This window comes from Pleurodeles waltl, chromosome 9, assembly GCF_031143425.1.
Source record: "Pleurodeles waltl isolate 20211129_DDA chromosome 9, aPleWal1.hap1.20221129, whole genome shotgun sequence".
Lineage (NCBI taxonomy): Eukaryota > Metazoa > Chordata > Amphibia > Caudata > Salamandridae > Pleurodeles > Pleurodeles waltl.
Genome location: NC_090448.1, coordinates 1140669780 through 1140688389, shown reverse-complemented (window position 1 = coordinate 1140688389; position 18610 = coordinate 1140669780).

Below are 18610 nucleotides of genomic sequence, written 5' to 3'. Positions count from 1 at the left end.
ACTTCAGTGCCTTTGTGCGCAGTGTACTGCTGCCTGACTTGGCATTTCAAACTACTTACCAAGGCCTAAACTCCCCTTTTATTACACCTAAGTCACCCCCTAAGTTAGGTTTAGGTAGCCCTATCGTCAGGGTGCTATGTAAGTACAAGGTACTATGTACTCTTATGTTTTTCACATCCTTGTAGTGACAAAAACCTAATTTGTTTTTCACTACTGTGAGGGCTGCTCCTCTCATAGGTAAGCACTGGGAATTCCCTTATATACTTTTAAGTGGTAATTCCTGGGCTGAAAGGAGTAACGTTACCATAATTGGAATGTTTGGAATGGTAGTGAGAAATCCTGCTTAATGGTGTAGTTGGATTTTACATTACTATTTTCGAACTGACACTTTAAGAAAGTGGGCATTTCTCTGTGCTTATAATTCTGTGCTTTGCAGCCTGACTCCAGTCCACGTATGGGACTGAGTGACAGCTACATTTGGTGCATACTTCACAGACAGCCACAACACAGGAAGGGCTGGGTGTGACAGGGGATACATCTGCATACTCATAGTCTTCCTGGGCTCGGAGAGAGAGAGAGGTCGTTCAAACTTTACATTTGTATAGGTTGTGTCCTGCACTCAGACAAAGGGCTGATTTACCCCCAACTGAGGTCTGGAGCCAGGGCTGGGTTAAAAGGGATTTGTTGTACACTTGAAAGGTTTCCTTTGAAGTTATTCCTAGATCATATATATTTTAAATATAAGTACAGTGGCTCTGACCCGATGTTTTCAGAGCACTTTTGGATCTGGAACTGAATCCCTGTTAGACAGACTGTTGCACTTTTTAAAGGACTCATCTTGACTGCTCTGTTGCCTGTTAATGTCTGAGTGACCTAAAGGACCTACTGGATTGCTTTTCAGTTGGTTGCCTTACTGCCAGCTGCTCCCTGGCTCTGTTCTAACTAGACACTGCTGTGCTGCCGGGAGAAACTGCCATTATTGCTATCTGCTTAGCTGTGTTGGCCTGCTTACTGCTGAGCTGCAAGAGGGACTACAACATTTTCCCTGGCATTGATAATCTGGCTTGTCTGCTTTGTGCCCCGATCAGTTTTCTTAGCACAGTATAAGTATTGTTATCTGCACTCTGTGTTTCATAAGGGTCAGCACATGTTGGATGTTTTATGTTTCACGAGGATCAGTGCATGTTGGGTTCTCCGTGTTGCACAAAGATCAGCATTTGTAGTTGGCTCTGAACTTCACAGTGCGTGTTGCACACTCTCATTTACCCTCAGATCAGCATGTGTATCAGCGCTTCGTGCTTCCTCCAATTGTCACTCTCTGAGGAAAGAGTCTCCACAGCAACAGGGGAAGTCCCTGCATCGTGAAGCCAGAGGGTTGCCCAGCAGCGAGAGGACACCTTTGACCTCAGTGATGCCTGGCTCTGCCCCTGGGAGACCCTGGAGCCTCGCCATGTAGATTCTGGTCCTCAGGAGCCTGCTGACATATCTGTGGCAGCCTGATAACCACCCCAAGAAGTGCTGAGAGTGAGCCCTGGGAAAGTCTGCCAGCTGTCCCGTACTACCTTCGCGGTCGGCCTGACTGAAAGACAAAAGTTGTATTGATGCAAGCCACTGCTACGCTCACGTGCAGGCAGTGGCCTCTTTGGAAAGCCAAGGAGGGTTTCTGTGCCCTCCACTACTGTATGCTGCCCCCCCCCCCACACCCTCCTTACCTTGCTCAGAACCTGGGACCTTTATTCTGCCTCTACAACGGGGAAGAAACCCTCCGTAGGGGACCATGAGTGTGGCATTGGGCTGCCGTAGGAGACTACCTTATCGCCATTAATAGGAGTACAGGTAATCCTGTACTCCATGCTTTTGCAGGATATGATTACCACGGTATAGCTTGACAAGTACGCAACTGCTTTTTATCATTCTACCTGTTTAATGCCTTTAGTGTCATACTTTGTCCAGGTACCCTGTGATCGTACATGGAGATTTGTTTGTGTGGTAAACTGTATTGCATTATTTACTCAGTACTTAAAGTAATGTGGTGATTTATGCATTTATGGGGCTACCTGGGGATCTATGTATTCCCTAACCAAAATGTTGTCTTGAATATTGCTAATATACGTCGCTTTAGGTCCCCTAAAGTCCAGGACAATGAGTATTACTTCAGTAATTACATAATATGCACAGTACTTACGATTTATATTTTTTTGATCTTATGAGATCAATACAATAGAGAAAGCTGTTTTTATATAATCCTGTGTGGAGTCTCTTTCCTCAAGTGGCTTAGTTACGGTGTCATGCGCCCTGGAGTAAGAAAGGTAAATGGCTGACTGCAATTTTGGTAGGAAAAGACAGCAGTAATTAGAGTTGAGTGAGGTCCTTAGATATCTGGGCCCCAGTGCTGCTACACCTATTGCTCCATTGATAACTAGGACTCAGGAGAGAAAGCAGATGGGGCAGAAAAATAGAAGCAAAAGGAATACAACAGACAAAAGGAAGAAAGAGAAGGGGTTGCAAAGAAATAAAAGGGAGAAATAAGGGAAAGAAACAATGAGAAAATAAAAACACAACTAAGAGAAGAAATAGAACAAACGTGCGAGGCAAAAGAAAAAAGGGAAGGAGGCTAGCGAACAAAAGATAGGAAAAATAATTAAAGAAGTGTGAAAAGAAAGAGAAAAATAAATGTTAGATAAAAAAGAGAGATGGTAAGAGAAACAAGCAGCGAAAGAACCAGGGCATGTATGTATGGACACATTTCACACAGACACAGAATGGGAAAACCACTTTGACACTTGGGGTCCCGACAAGTAACTTGTGGCTTCCATATACAGATAGGAAAAAGAGGGATTTATAGTAAAACATGAATTGACAGATAAATATAAGAAAACCACCCCAGGAAGGAAGGAATAAAGATCTTTAAAAAAAAAAAAAAGAAAGTACGCATACTGAGTCAAAGGAAAGAGAAAACAAAGAAAGAATGAAGGGAAGACAAAAAAATAGTGAAAGAATGAACCTCTGCGCACCTGTCCTGGCCCATAAATCTGTCTGAGCACTGCTCATTATCAGACTGCTATCTGCAGCCTTGCGATAATATTGTATAGTAAACACAGTCTTCCCTTAAATTTAAAAGAAAAGGTGACCCTGTGTTCTGCTTATTTAAAAATGAACGAAAGTTGACCTACTCTGAAGGTGTCAGGTAGCTCGCAATTGATTGGTTGAAGACACCTGCGCCAGTCTGTGTATAAGGAAACCGGCTATATGATATGCCTGGACATGAATATTTCTTGGGATCCTCAGGTGTTGCACTATGCGTTGTGCGGCTTTCTACTATTTTAAGTAATTGAGGTAAACGTGTCACTAATAGCCCACTCGTGGTCCTTTTCAGATTTTTGTGGTTTTCCACCGAAAGAGAAATACTCTTGTCGTAAACATTCTTTCAAATCAGTGGCCTTTTGTTGCTGGATCCAGACTTTCTGACCCCTGTCTGTAACCTTGTTCAATCAGTCTCCTTTGTCTTTTGATCCTGATTTACTGTACAGTGAGTTTGTTTTGGAAAGACACCATGTCATTCCTTAGTGAGTTTTAGTATTCCAGAGTCAACACTTCTTCTCTTGGGCCGAACCACAGTTATTTCTTTCATAATGACCTCTTGCAGAATACTCTTTCTGGTTGTTTACCACCACTCACCAGTTCTGCAAATCTCAGTTGTCGTGTTAATTTGACTGACGACCCTGTTTCGGATTAATGTATTCCTTCTGCAGAAGCTTCAAAATCCACCCTGTAGAAATCTAAATAGGAGTTACTCAGATTTAAAACCATCATTTGATGTGTCTTTTGGCAGGATAGTAGGGGCTACAGAGTTTTTTTTTTTTGTTGAGTTCAAATAATTTTATTGACATGTTTGCACAGAAACAATAAAAGAAAGAAAACATCAAAACTAATAAACCAGATACATAGTGAGAAAGAGTGGTATAGTATGCATTCACTTATACAAATATTATTTAGAATAGGACATAAGAAAAACAAATCAGGAAAATATACATAAAGAAAGAAATCAAAGCATCAAAAACACACAAGTCAAATGGGATACAATTGTATATCTTCTTGAAAGGAGATAATATGGAGACTTACAAGGTACGTATACATGGTAGGTAGCTATAATGAAAGCATATTGGATACAAAGGGGTTCATGGTGGTTTGCTAGTGGCAAAGTAATTGTTGAGTGATTTCTAAAAGGATCTAATCTGTGGTCTCCACGGGGAGTTCTGAAGAGTTATATTGTCAGCACCCCTTAGATGTGGGACCCAGCTCAGCCAGGATCCAAAGGGAGTGGCAGGAACATTTTTCCAATTACTCAGAACAGACTTACAAGCTCCTGTCAGTAGTATATCAACCAGGAGACTGTCAGCATGTAACATGAGTCGGGGTCAAGAAAACCCTGGATGAGGGAAATAAAGTCTTGTTTTAGGTAGATTACGTATAAAGTCAAAAATAGAGTCCCAGAAGGGGAAGACATCACAATAGAAAAGACTATATAGAAGGTCTCCAAGTGCTTTATTGCTTTTGCAACAAGTTAGTTTTCTATAAGGGACAGCTTATGTAATCTGGAGGGGTCCAGAACATTCTAAGGAGGAGCCAGAAATTTGTTTGGCGTAGAGGGGGGGGAGATTTTGTGAGAGACTACAGATTTCCAAATTAGTTTCCAGTTATACGGGGAGATAGATCCCTGAGACTCCCGTTTCATCAATAGTTTTGAATTCAGGGGCATAGATTTGGGCTTTAAGAGGCTAAAAATGTAGAGGATTGGTGACCTGTTTTATTAAATGAGTTTATGATTTTGAAAAGCGAGGGTTCCCTATTGTTAAATTAGGTTTTAGATGGGCAAACCTTGCGTTTTAAGAAATCATAGAAATGTATGTCTAAAAGGTTATATTGTTGTTGTAATTTTCTGAAAAGAAAGAGTGGATTGTTGTGACCCTAGCTGATGTAGGAACTGAATAATCTTAGTGGCCAAAGAACTCCATAACATAGGTTTTCCATTAATCTTGATTTTAGAGTCATTCCAAAACAAGATCATATTGGAGTGGACAATGGGAATCTCTAGCAGTCTGTTGATTGTTAGCAGTCCTCTTTTTCATTATTCAATATATATTTGGCTGGGAAGGAGAGTTTTGTTTTGTGGAGAGGAGAGTTATAGGGTGTAGAACACCAAGTATATATTTTTCAACTGAAAGCCATGTGGGAGTGTAGTTTGAAGGAACTGATAGCCAAAAAGGGCCTTGACGGGTGAACAATGCAGGTTGGTAGTTTCTGAAATCAAGTAGATTGAGACCTCCCAAATTCGCAGGTAATCGTAGCGTCTAAATTGATATTCTGGGGTGTTTGTTTTGCCAAATAAATTTCATTAATAATTTGTCTAACTTTTGATGAAACTCATCAGATAGCTTTAAGGTTGGCATGTTTATAATAGAGTTGACTATCTGGCTAATCATCATCTTAATGGTCTCTATACAGCCCTACCACAAGAGAAATTTGGGGTTCCAGTCGTCAAAAGGATTCTGGATTTTCTTCACTGTTATGTTTTGGCTGTGAAGGAGCATCCCTATCCGGTCGGAGCCAAATTATAGACCTAAGTACTTGATGAAATGAGGCTGCCAGTATAGTGCTGAGGAGTTTGATAGGTCTCTAGTGCAAAGATTGTTTAAGCCCCTGACTTTTAATTTATCTCTGTTGAGTTTATAGCCTGCAACTAGATAATGTTCATCAATCCTTTGAAGTAATGGGGGGGATGCTCCCACTTTTACTGCAGTGTTTTTGAAGAGACACCTGAGATGAGGGCGTTTGTCCAGACGCTATGTAGTAATGGCTCTAGTGTTAGGATAAATAAAGAGGGAGATGGGGGGCAGCTCAGTTTAGTAACTCTTTCTAGGTTGAGGGAGGATGATAATAAACCACCAGTCCTAATTTTGTCAGGGGAGCCACTGAAAAGAGCCACGGTCATCTTAGTGAAGGATGTGCCTATGTTAAATTTCAAGAGTGTTTCACGAAGAAATGGCCACAAGACCCTGTCAAATGCCTTTTCAGCATCTAGGGTTATCACAACCATATAAGAATAACTAGAGAAAGGAGTCATGTGTTGTCGCTAGATAGACAATTTCTCATGAATCCTACCTGTGTGTGCCCAATCAAGCGCGGTAAGTGTCTCAAGCCTTCTACAGAGTAATTTGGCATATATTTTTGCATCTAGGTTAATTATTGATATTGCCCTGTATTTTCTCGTCAACTTGTAATATCTAAAGATGGGAAAGACCCCAATAGTTGCCTCACTAGCTGTGCCAGTAATAATGCCAAAATTTGAGAAGTGGTGGAGAAGGTCTTGAAGTGTGGGGGGTAAGAGCGGTGGCAAATGTTTGCACCACCCCGAAGGTGCTGCATGTGAGGTGACCTCTCCATTTCATGGTAGAAAAATAGCCAATCCGGGATAGGGAAGTGACCTCTGCCCACAGGAAGTGGTCACATAATGGGTGTAGCCACCCTAAGATAGATGACCTATTGGTCACTACTAGGGACTCTCCCAGACTCTCCTAAACTCCCACTAAATGCAGTATTTAGTGGGCACCCTTAGACCTGCAGATCAGATTCCAAGGACACACGAAGGCCTGCAACACATATGACCCAAGGCTCAAGAACTGCATTCCTGTTACACAAAGAAAAAGGCACCCAACCCTGCCTGCTGCACCCAGGACTTGACAATCACTGTTGAGGGATTGCATGGACATCGGACTATACAAAACCCCAGAAGACCTCCACCGTTCTGAAAATCACCAGAGATCTCCCTCCAGAGTAAAGGCATCATTCCCTGCAACAAAGAAGCAAAAGACCAGTGAAGTCCAGCTCACCGACTGGCCGCTGACCAAGGAACCGGGCACAGCAGCCAGACCAAATTCCACCTGACAGACCCGCAGGACAAAACCTACAGGTCTGCCAAGTTTGGTGGTACTGTGACCTCCCATGGCTGAACCGTGCAATAGCCCTGGGTACTGGACTCCCAACACCCAGAAAAAATGTCAACTTTGGGCTCCCAAACGATCAGGAGCAAGCCCCTATTGAGGGACTTTAGGACACGTAAGAACTCCCCCACCCCGACAGTGGCCCTGCTGACCTGCAATCCACCCTCAAAGTGACTTGCCTCCTGCTTCCAAGGGCACCTTTGCGCACAGCTTTGGCTCACCTGTCTGCTCTGCACCTGCCCTCCCTGGGCCTTGCACTGGAGACCCAGCTGTGTTCTAAGGGTCACACTGTACAATCCAAGGGGACCCACCGGACTCACCTGTGCAGTGCTTTTCCAAGTTGACATTGCAGTGGTCCTGCATCATCCCCAAGGACTTTTTGGCAGCAGCTCCTGCTGAAACCGAGAGTCCCCCAAACTTCCGCAGCTGGTCCACAAGACACCTCAATGACCTCGACCTATAACCAAAAGGAGACATTGGTTAACGCGTTGCCTGATTTTATATGCATTTTTAAAGTTTGCTCCCATTGATTCCTATGGTGCATAATTAAGCACAAAAAGACTATTTTTGCAAAACTTTGAAAAATCATAACTTAAAAAGTTCTAACCCGATTTGATGATCTTGGTTGTAAAAAATTTATAAAAATCAGAAGTATTTTTGTAAATTGGTCTCGAGATATTCTTTTGAGTGTGTGTTTCCACATTTATTGATACTGTGAGTACAACAAAAGCTTAGCACTTCTCCAAAATTGACCTAACTGCTCGACCAAGCTACCATAAAAATTAGACCATTAGGTGGTCTAGTTTTAACCTCTTTAACCTAGGTGGGGTTGCTTGGGCTCTCCTCACAGTGCACATCATTTATGTACACTATATAGAAAGCCAGCCTCCTCCACACCTTTCGTACTTGTGAGTAGATGACTTGTTGCCAAGGGGTGTGTATCAGTACAGTTTGAATGGTCAAGTCATACCGATTTTCAGTGTCAATGTCTTTAGTATCAAAAAAGAAAACCACAAAACAGAATGACAATTACAAATAAAGAAAACAAACTAAACCTGTTCCCTAACCCCTCCCCCAAACCCACTCTCCCACCCATCCCAACAAAAATGTTAAATTTGAAGAAGACGACAGCGGAGTGAGACCCAACTGACACAAAATGCAATCGTGAATCCGTAATGGGTAAACCAAGGTCTGAATATTTAATAACCTTGAAAGGTATAAGCTATAGGGAATCAGGTTATGAAGTAATATTTAGGCACAGGGGGAATGTGCAGTAGAGCCATATCCTAAGTGGCACGTGTTTATGTGAAGTACACCTGAAATTATGAGATCACTGGTGCAACATAGAAGAAACAGCCTACTCCTGAGTAGGTATTATAGGGTGTTGGAGCCCCAAAAAAGAAGGTAACTTTTCTTTTTACCTATTAAAGTAATGCAAATAGTAACTATGCCATGTAACAGGAGTCAGTAACACTGTGTAAGTAAACATTGAACAGCTACAGCTGGTAGCTAACAAAAGGAAAATGTGACTTTGCTGAAGTTAGTGTTGATAGAAAACTCAAGGTTGTAGAATACACCCATTTGCTTACCAAGGTAATTAGGAGCGGAGGTGGCATAATGTAAGTGTAATTGTATTTATATAGCGCTTACTACCCCTGACGAGGCGTCAAAGCGCTTTTCGGCAAGTAGCATGCTACTCCGAAACCCAAGAGGAATTAGTGGTGAATTAGTATAGGGAAATATGAGTTCAGTTTTAGTATTTTTTTAATGACTTAATTTGAGCAGAGGATATGTGAGTTTATTAGTAGGATTGACTAGAGTAATGGAGGGATAGTGGAGGGAAGAATCCAGAAGTGTTAATTGGGAGTTTATAGTAATAGGGTGAGGCTTGGGATGAGTAAAGGAGAGATGGAGGAGGGAAGAGTCTGTGGAAAGGGTTAGGGAGATCACAGTAGCAGGAGGGGTTCAGGGCATTTATATAGCACATTTCAACAGTTTTTCTATGGTAAGTTCCTTTCCAAGAACATGCCATGCAAAACATTTGGTCCATTACAGGTTTTGCAGTAGTCAGTAAGCCTGTAATGCTACAAGTTCGAATATAGCACATTTAGTGTGCAGTTTTTTAGAGCAATTATCGAGTTCATTGTGCCTTTGACATGAGGGGGGTGGGACGTGGCTCATTATAAATTATGACTGTTTTCTGCTGGCTGCAGGATAGTCCAACGGTAAGGGTTTGACATAAGACTACAACATAAGCAGTGTGTGTCCAGTCAATCACATTTCAGTCACTGTGACCAAATCGGTGTCTCCCTATCAAAATTATTCTGTCTCCATTTCAGTATATTGCCTGACCCAGTGTTAGTGTGCTTCCTGTGAGGGGAAATCCTGTGTTCTGTGTTGCACTGCATGGGGATTTAAACTTCAAATCTATGTTAATTCCCCTGTCTTAGTATCAGGCTTGCCCTTGTTATAGGGTTACTATGATTCCAGAAGTCTGCCAAAGAATGCTACAAGGAGAGTTTCTCCCTACCTCCCCTACGCTTAAGTGATACATTTCTTTAAAAAGTCCAATGCTTAAGAAAGATGAGTGAGGCAGGAAAGGGGCTGCTGGTTGCACACTACATACTCAGGGTTGGTGGGAAGAGAGGAACATCAGGGCTTAAATACCAACCTTTACTGCTTTGGTTACTAGTGTGCAGATGAAATCCATGAATCCCAGATCTTTATAACAGTGCGTAATCAATGTGCTCCTGGCAAGGGGAACGCCTGGTTTCTGAATGGGTTCCAGCCTAATGGTAAGTCTGGTATGGCGAAGACAATATAGGCTGAGAATGATGGCCATCTCTTTCATCAATATAAGAGTGAAAGTCACTGAAGATATGATGTTTTCCCTCTGCCAAGACTTTAAATTTCACTGGGCCCATGAAGGAGAACTAAAGATTTGAGCTTTTAAGTCCTGGCCTGAGTTGAAGGAAACCGTTTCTGTTTTCCACAGTTGGTTAGGAGTAATCTTGCAAAATAAAAATAAATAAAAAATCCCCGTGATATGGTTAATTTTGCACCTGTGTTGAAGGATAATTTCCGCATGTTAATAGCATAGAGGTCGACAAACAATCTGGTGAGTGATATCTATGTTGGTAGGTTTGAACGTAGGCACACAGTGTGCCGTTTCCAGCTCAATTTGTGAAGTTTATGTCAGTCATCTGTGGGATCCATTTTTTCCAGGAAGGCAATGCAGGATTCTGAGAAGTCTTCTGATCTTTCATGTATCCCCAAAACTTGCAGGTTCCCCCTGCAGTTTCTATCTTCCAGTTTGGCTACATCCTTTTGTAGAGTTTTGGTAGTCAGTTGTAATTTCTGGATGTCTTGGTAAGCGATTGTGGAGTTACCTTCTAGAGCGCTTATTCGTGTCTCTGCAGCAGACACTTTAGCATTGATTGTGTTAATGTCAGATATGATTGCATGTAACTCCTGTTTCATTATATCAGTATTAGCTTTACTGGATTTAGTTAGACCATGGACATCAGCAAGCCTTTTGAGGATTATATCAATTGTACTGTGTATATCTGCTTTCCTTTTGATGGGTGAGTCAGGAAGAGGTGGATCCACTTTGGAGCACTTATGGCTTGTCTTAAATTATTTTTCTGCCATGATTTGGTGGAAGCGAAACAAATGAGATAGTTTGTCAGGCTGGAAAGGGTTCTAGCAAGTATATCACAGAAATATGGCTTTTGGTGGTCCCAGATGATGTCAGGATTGCACAGTGATTTGTGCAGGAATCACAGGACTCAGTTCGGCAAGTAGTTTGAACAAATGGCACCTGTCAGTGAGCTTCAAATAACTTGGATCATACAGTGGTTTTCCTTTGTATCAATATATTGTCAGAAGCAGACATTACAAACTAAGGCAGAGGAATGCTGGAAACACTTCGTAGGTCGAACTGATCCAGATTCAGAGTATTTGATGTCACTTAATGTAGAGCCACATGGCCGACTGTCATCTTAAGATCAGTGTTGGCAATGGGGTATCTAGTTGGCAGTCAGTTTACACCCTGTCAAAGTAGGGACCCTCACTCAAGTCAGGGTAAGAGAGTCACATAGATAAGATAACCCCTGCTTCACCCCTTTCATAGCTTGGCACAAGCAGTCAGACTCATCTCAGAGGCAATATGTAAAGTATTTGTACACAGTGAAAACCCCACAAAAGTACTCAGCACCAGTTTAGAAAAATAGCCAATATTTATCTGAGTAAAACAAGACCAAAAATGCAAATATCCAACATACACAAATAAAGTTAGCACTTTTCAAAGGTTTAAAAGAGTCGATCCTGAAAAATCGGTGGTTGTATCCTTATAACACACAGTACCTTGGATGCAAAAACAAAGATGATGTGAACCGCAAAGAAGGTGATGCATCACAAAAGCAAGCAGCGATGCACTATTATTTTGCCACTGGACGGGTGATGCGTGGATTCTTTTCCCGCAGGGTTGGCGATGCGTCGATTCCTTACTGTGGTGCCAAAACCAGCTGCATTTATCTGGGGGAGCTGAGCTCCATACCCTTTAATTTTTTTCAGTTCAAGGACAGGAAAATACTGGGAATAGGGTTTATGTCCAAAACGTGGAGCCATCAGGCTAACCTAGGAATGAAATTGGAAACCTATACTGAAATTTTGATTTCCTCCCTGTGGGCTTCATTATATCAGAGGAATCCGTAATTTCCAAGGGAGCAGTAGCCCTAGAGTTACAAGTGGGTCCCTGAGAAAAGAGGAATTACAAAATGAATGTTGTCATTCATCTCCCAATTCCTCTTTTTTCACTCTCTCTTGGTGAAACACCACAAATTGACTGAATTACGTTGTCACAAATGATGTAGTGTTGTCTGTGTGTTCATTTTAAGAATGTATTCCACAAGGAACTTAGAACCTTGAGAAGACTCTCACACAAAACTAGTTTAAAGAATGAGTCTATAACGTCAAGAATAAACTGAGACTTGTGCTAATGAGTGCAGATTGGGAACATTTCAGAATGCTGAAAGAAACATGTGATGACGATGCAGAAGAAATAGTCAACACATGATTAGTATTCCCTCGTAGTTATTGTCTGCAAGAGCATGGGTAATTTGAGATTGTGGGCTAATCTACACTGGTTCAGTTATCGGCAGTGGTCAATTCTTTCAATCCAGGGTCTTTGGATGGCTTATCTCCCAGTGGTATTGACACCTCGCTGGCCACGATTCACCCCTTTCCTTACAAACAGCGGAACCTTCAGTTGTCTGTGTGTGCATTTTAGATTGCTGTCAGCTGCCACTGTCTTCTAAAAACTACCGGTAATTTATTTTTAAACAGAGAGAGTAGCTTCTGTGCAAGATGATGCTGTGGTAGTTCGGACACCAGATAAGTGTTTTTTAGGAAACAATGAAGACATTACAAATGAAGGAATACAATTTTCATTTTACGCGGCTGCCTCTCTCACCTATGTGCTGTGCATCTATTGCAAAGATGCTGGTCTCCTAAGACTCCTTTATTTTTTCCCAGCGCGACAGGAACTACTGACTAGGTCATATTTGAGAACTCTGAAAGAGGTGGCGTTTGATCTTTTGTGGGGAACCGCTCGGAAGCGAGTCTTGATTTCCATGCTTCCGCCCCCTATGCTCGAGGGTGTCCTCGGAGTGCCAGACCTGAAGTTATACTTTGCAGCTGCGCAGTTGCAGTGGTCCTTGCGCTGGATAGTGGGGGGATACAATGGGTGAAAGTAGGCTGATTAAGGCTGACATTAGAACCTTGAATGTGTTGGACTGGCTGCTCACACCAGGAGGAGGGGCTTGAGGGATGGGCGGGCTGGCACGTTTAGCCAACAAGGTTTGGAATAGATACATGCAACCCAGGTGTGTTGGGGTTCCCTATGCACCACAGCTGCCTTTGTGGGGTGTCATGGCCACCATCGTTCTCCTTGGAGCTCACAGCCCTACCCCTTGGGGAGACGCAAGGATAAACCTCTACAGTGATGGTATCCTGTTTTCATTTTAGGGCTTGCAAGAACTTTACGATCTTGGCTCCGGCCTCTTCTGGTGCATACTGCACTCATGCTGGTAATTGGTAAAACATGGGAGATGGGACAGAACGAACCGACAGTGCACCAGAGCCTGCAGTGCCAATAGGTTGACACACAGGTTGGGCCTCAGGGCGATTTCCGAGTTGTATGCAGGCACTGCAGCCTGGAGATTCTGCATATGTGTTGCGGAGCAAACCCAAGTGGGATGACTGCCTGGGTATGGCGTTGACTTCTAAGCAGTGGCCTGGGAGGAGGTGAAGCATTTTTCGCGTAATGTGCGTCTGAAGTTTATGCAATTCGATTATTTACAACAAACATATCTCACACCATACCACCTGCATGCGATGTTCCTGAGGACTTCCTCAGCTTGTCTGTGCCACAGATATGCCACTGTCCGGTTTCTACAGATGGTTTGGCAGTGCCCACTGCTGGTGTATGCGCGGGCACAGGCAATAGACCACCCTTTAACATGATGGACACGGGCTTACTATCTGACCCACTAACAATACTACCTTAAATTGGTAGATCTTGCATTGGTCCTCTTCAAGCGCTTGATCACCGTGGTTGGAAAACCTTGCACTCCCCTTCGATTGATTGCCGGCATGGGTGGTCCCAGGTGAAGGCGGACACTATTGCACATGATCAGCGACTGCAAGGGGAAAGAGGGCGTGGCTACGCTTTGGGACAAATCAAATTGTTTGGTAAAATGAACCCACCCACACCCTAGCTGTTGGAGCCTGTTGCTGTGCGTTGGACACAGCCTTCAAGAGTGACATAACTGGATCCCATGTGCATGCGTGCAATAAGTATCAGGCAATTCGATGTGCCTCGGAGGGCTCCAACAATGAATGCTGCCCCCATTCCTGCCCCCCCCCCCCCCCCCACGCGACTATACACTTATCTGCCACTTTGCAAGTTATATAGACTTCGCAACACCCTATTCTCTCACTCATCATGTGACCGTAGCTCCAGCCAGGGGTCTGATAGTGTTCTTTGGTTAGTTGTAAGAACATCTCATCTATGTTGGCTACTCCTCTGACTGGTGAGGTACAAAAACTCCAGATATGTATCTTCCTCGCCCCCTTCTCATGTTCTTTCATGAACGCCGTTCAGGCTGTTATTGAAAGGGGGCACTGGGCTGGTTATAATTACTGTCTCACTTGTAGTGCATTTTAATGTCTCCAATATTCTAAATGGAAGTCTAGTTTTAAATGCCAATAAAGAAATTTAAACAAAGGAATTTAATTTTCTTGCAAAATAAGTACATTACATAAGACCCAAATTTGTCAGTAAAGGAGTCAAACACAATTAATTTCTACTATATGTGAGAGTGAACATATCCACTACAAAGTTAAAGGTACAGCCGGGGCTGGGTGAATTTTATTCACATTTTTGAAGAAAGACTTTCTTTATTGACAGAATGTTGATGAACACAAGGGCCACATTGTTATGAAATGATCATCTTGAGTGAGAGCTTAAGAAACAGAAGAAAGGGTTGAGGCTGTCCTTGCTTTGACACTATTGTCAAGTCATGATAAAAGCGTGGTTACAGTGGGATTGGTTTGGGTGTGGTATCAACTCAGAAGGGCAAGGGCAGTGGGAGAAAATGGATTTGCCTGAAGTGTATTGGAGCGGGCAAGCAGAACTGAGCTATTCCTCAACCGAGAGGGATGTTGTGATGTGTGGGTGATTACTTGTGCACTTACAAATGTAATTTTGGGGTAGGTCCTTCATCATTAGAACTGATCACAAACCATTGGTATTTGTGTTGACTGCAAAAGGAACTGGTAAAGCATCTTCCAGGCTAATATTTCTAAATCGAGTACATAACAGGGAAAAAATTAAAGAGCAGATCGTTTATCTGGTGAGAAAGAAAAGTTGGGTGTTGTAAGCCTAAATTGATCTCGGGGGAGCCTCCGGGCTCTAGCAAAGATGAGCATTTATTATGCGCTCTGGGAATACAGACAAGCATTATGCTCACAACAGTGCTATCTTTTAATGAAAGAAAACAGAGTGGCAGTGAGTCACTGTGCTGATCCATTTGTAATCTCTTTTTTTCCCCAGTCATGTCCGCATGCAATTAGGTGTTATATGGGAGGAGGAGGAGCCGTGGATGGAAGCTCCAAATAACCTTCAAAGTCGCTTATTGCTGATACAGGATCACACTGTGGATAATTTTACACTGTGCTTAATTTGAGCCTGTAGTTTCCGGTACGGGGCACTGGCGATTATTTTTGAGGGCCGGCACTTATTTTTCTGCCTCAAGCTTTTACTCCGAGCAAAAGACACATGTGGGGAAGATGGAGGAAGAGAAAAACAAAAATGCGTCACAAAGGGAGAAAGCTGAAAGAATGAGCTGAGGGGGCAGGGAGTGGCTGTAAATGGATTCAGTAGCACTGAGGAGGATTTAGGATTACGCTGCCTCAGTATTCTGTGCTCGCACATTAAATTGCAGAAGCTGTGTGTTTCAGAGGAGAGCTTTGGGCACACGCACATTTTTATTTACAAATTAAGCACTGATTTCACACCATCAGCAAACCTAGGCTACCACTAGCATGTTGCAAATAGTTTATGTGATTGTACTTTTAAAAGGTAAACTAAACATAACTGAAGTGTTTGAATTGCTAAATGTATTCAGAGCTGTCGGATTCATAAAATAATTATGAGAAAATGTCACTTTGGGGTGCCACCTTCCTTTGAATTTATTTACACTAGTGGTGGTGGTGGAGCATTAAAAAGATTAAAACCATTGTTTTAGAGCAGTGGTTCTTAACATGTGGTCTGGGGGTCCATGACTGTTTAGAAAATGAAACAATATTAACAGATTAATGAAGCATATATAAATTGGGAAACAACATGTAAAACTAAACATTCTGTAAATGTGAAGGAATTTGAAAGTGGGGGCTAAAAATTAAGTTAGTATCTGCAGATTGATACAGAGATGACTGGCCTCTATAGAAATTAAAATAGATTTTTTAAATATTTTTGAATTCAATAAAATATTTCTTCATTTGTGTGATGAATGATTGGATTTGTATCTTTTTTTGTGGTTCATATCGAAGATGCTTGACGAAGGTCCCCGTCTTCCAGTAATAACTTGGTGGGGGCCCACGGATCACAATGATTTAGTGGGGGTACCCGGGTTCTAGTAATGATTAAGGTGAGGGCCACAGAAATCAAAAGGTTAGGAACCACTGTTTTAGAGGATTGGCATATGGAGAGTACTTCATCTTGTGAGGTGATAATTTGTCCCATAAACAAATGCTGGAAACAATTGTTAAATTGGTGCACAAAGGGCAAGGTGAGATGGCTACAAAGATGAAGTTGACTTGCAGTAGGATTAATCCTTATATGGCTTCTCACAATCGTCACATCCGATGTGTTGCCCTGATCACATCCAGCACAAACAAAATCTTGCCTCTAGAGGTGGAATAGATTGTGGATATGAAATGTATTCCATGGTACTCTGACCCATTAGCAGGGAACGATTGTACAATGAAGCTATTCATCCGTTTGATAGTCAGAGAAGAAATCCACACTCCATCCTTCACGATCTATACTGCACACCAATCAAAGGTAATGTAACATAACATATCCCATGGTCTTCATAAAAATAGGGAAGATGTAATCGACAGAGTCTGTAAATACCACCAAGCACCCCTGTTTACTATGCCAAGTGTCACACTGCAGTTTACCAAAAGTCTGACACAAAAAGACATGTGTCACGCAGCTGGGCTCTGATTTAGTGAAGTGAGTGTCTAAGACTCAAGGAATCTACCCACTTCTCATCAAACTTTGACACATGGTCATTCAGTCTAATAACTATACTTTTATATAAGGCCATGTTAAGCATGTCTCTCAGCCAGAACTCATAGTGCGGTAACGTCCTCGTACGCCAATGCCATTAAATGTCTATTTTCACTACTGCAAAGGCCATTGAGATCCACCTGTTGACATGAAATGCAAGATCAAGAGGATCGGAAAGGTCATGAAGCAATGACATTTTCACATCCAGGGGCTAAAGCAGTATCTACGATACATTTCACACCATTACCGTTTTGGCCTAGTAGTGAGACAACAGGGGGCATCCCCATAGAATGTGGACTATATCACCCTCCTGTGAATTGAAAATCCAGCAAGCCGGGCTAGCTCTCATACTGACGTTCTGTAGTCTGACCAGGGGCCAATAGTATTGAAGGAATCCCTTGCCTTTTGAACTCCTAGTCATGGTTTTCAAGAACAGCATCCCGTTCTACATCTGAGACCTGGACCAAAAGCCAATTCTCCCAAGATTGCCTAAGGATGTTTTTTGTTGGTCAAGAAGAGGAATAATGTGTATTTACTACTGTGCCACTGATCACTCCCTATAACTGTCAATGTTGAAGGATGAGTGAACAGTGCAGTGCAATCAAAGAAGGACCCAACACCTGTTTAAGACTGACATAGTTGACGAAACCTCCGGATTTGCGACTCTGGGAGAAGAAACTCCAGGCTCAGCCTGTCAAATTATTTCAAAGCCACTTCAAACAGTATATCATCTATTTTTGCAATACCTCCAGCCATCAACATTTTCAAATGTATCTTCCTCACAATGAGAGTCCCACAATGAGACTGCATCCACCTGAAAGGTGTTTTGTCCTAGGCCTAGTCAGAATAGTGTCTCACACCTGGAACCAGTTAGCCCTCTATCCAGAAAACTGAGAAAAGTAAATCAGACTTAAGGGTGCTAGACTCCAGGCTGACTGTGTCATCAAGATATTGTAGCCTATGGCAAGGCTTTTTAGTCACCCACAGTGTGTGTATACCATGAATGCTCCCATTTTGAGTAATGTTTACACCTAGTGGATAAGAGTAAGAGGGATGAGAGGTAACAACTCGGCCTGGTGCCTTTCAGTAACTGAAAGGATGGGGATAAAAATCCTCACAGTTCACCACAGCAGAGAGCCTGCTGTATACCGATACCCACCAGATTTTGCAGTGACATCCTGTCCAGGCCCAAGCCTGTGCATTGTATAGAACGTTTAGCACAACTCAACATAACCATAGGCCTTTTCAGCACCTATAGCTGTCACCAACTTGTGATCTCTGTCATCCCTGGCATGCCAAAGTGTCAGGTGTGAGAGGGTTTGAAGGTGGTTACCAGACTACCTTTCTGGTACAAATCCAATTTGAACAAGGTGTATTTGAAAAGGAATGATAGGTTTTAGACTATTCGCACAGACTTTTGCCATCATTTTCATGGTCATCTTTATAAGACTGATGGGTCTATCATTGGAATACCTAAACTCCCTGGGTCTCTGCCAGGCTTGGGGATCAAAGAGATATGTAGACAAGCCCCTCTCATCATCTGCATAGAAGGGTAACTGTTGGAAATGACCATCTTGTGCGTTGTATTCCTCCAGATCTTTGCTTTCTGTTGCTAAACGTGTTTTTCTAGGCCATGGGACTCTGTGCAGTTTGCTCCTGCTAACCAGTGGTAAAGTGCTTGGGATCTCCCTTTACACATAGTAAAAGTGACTCATTGTGCCATCCACTAAAGAGGCACTATCACTCATGC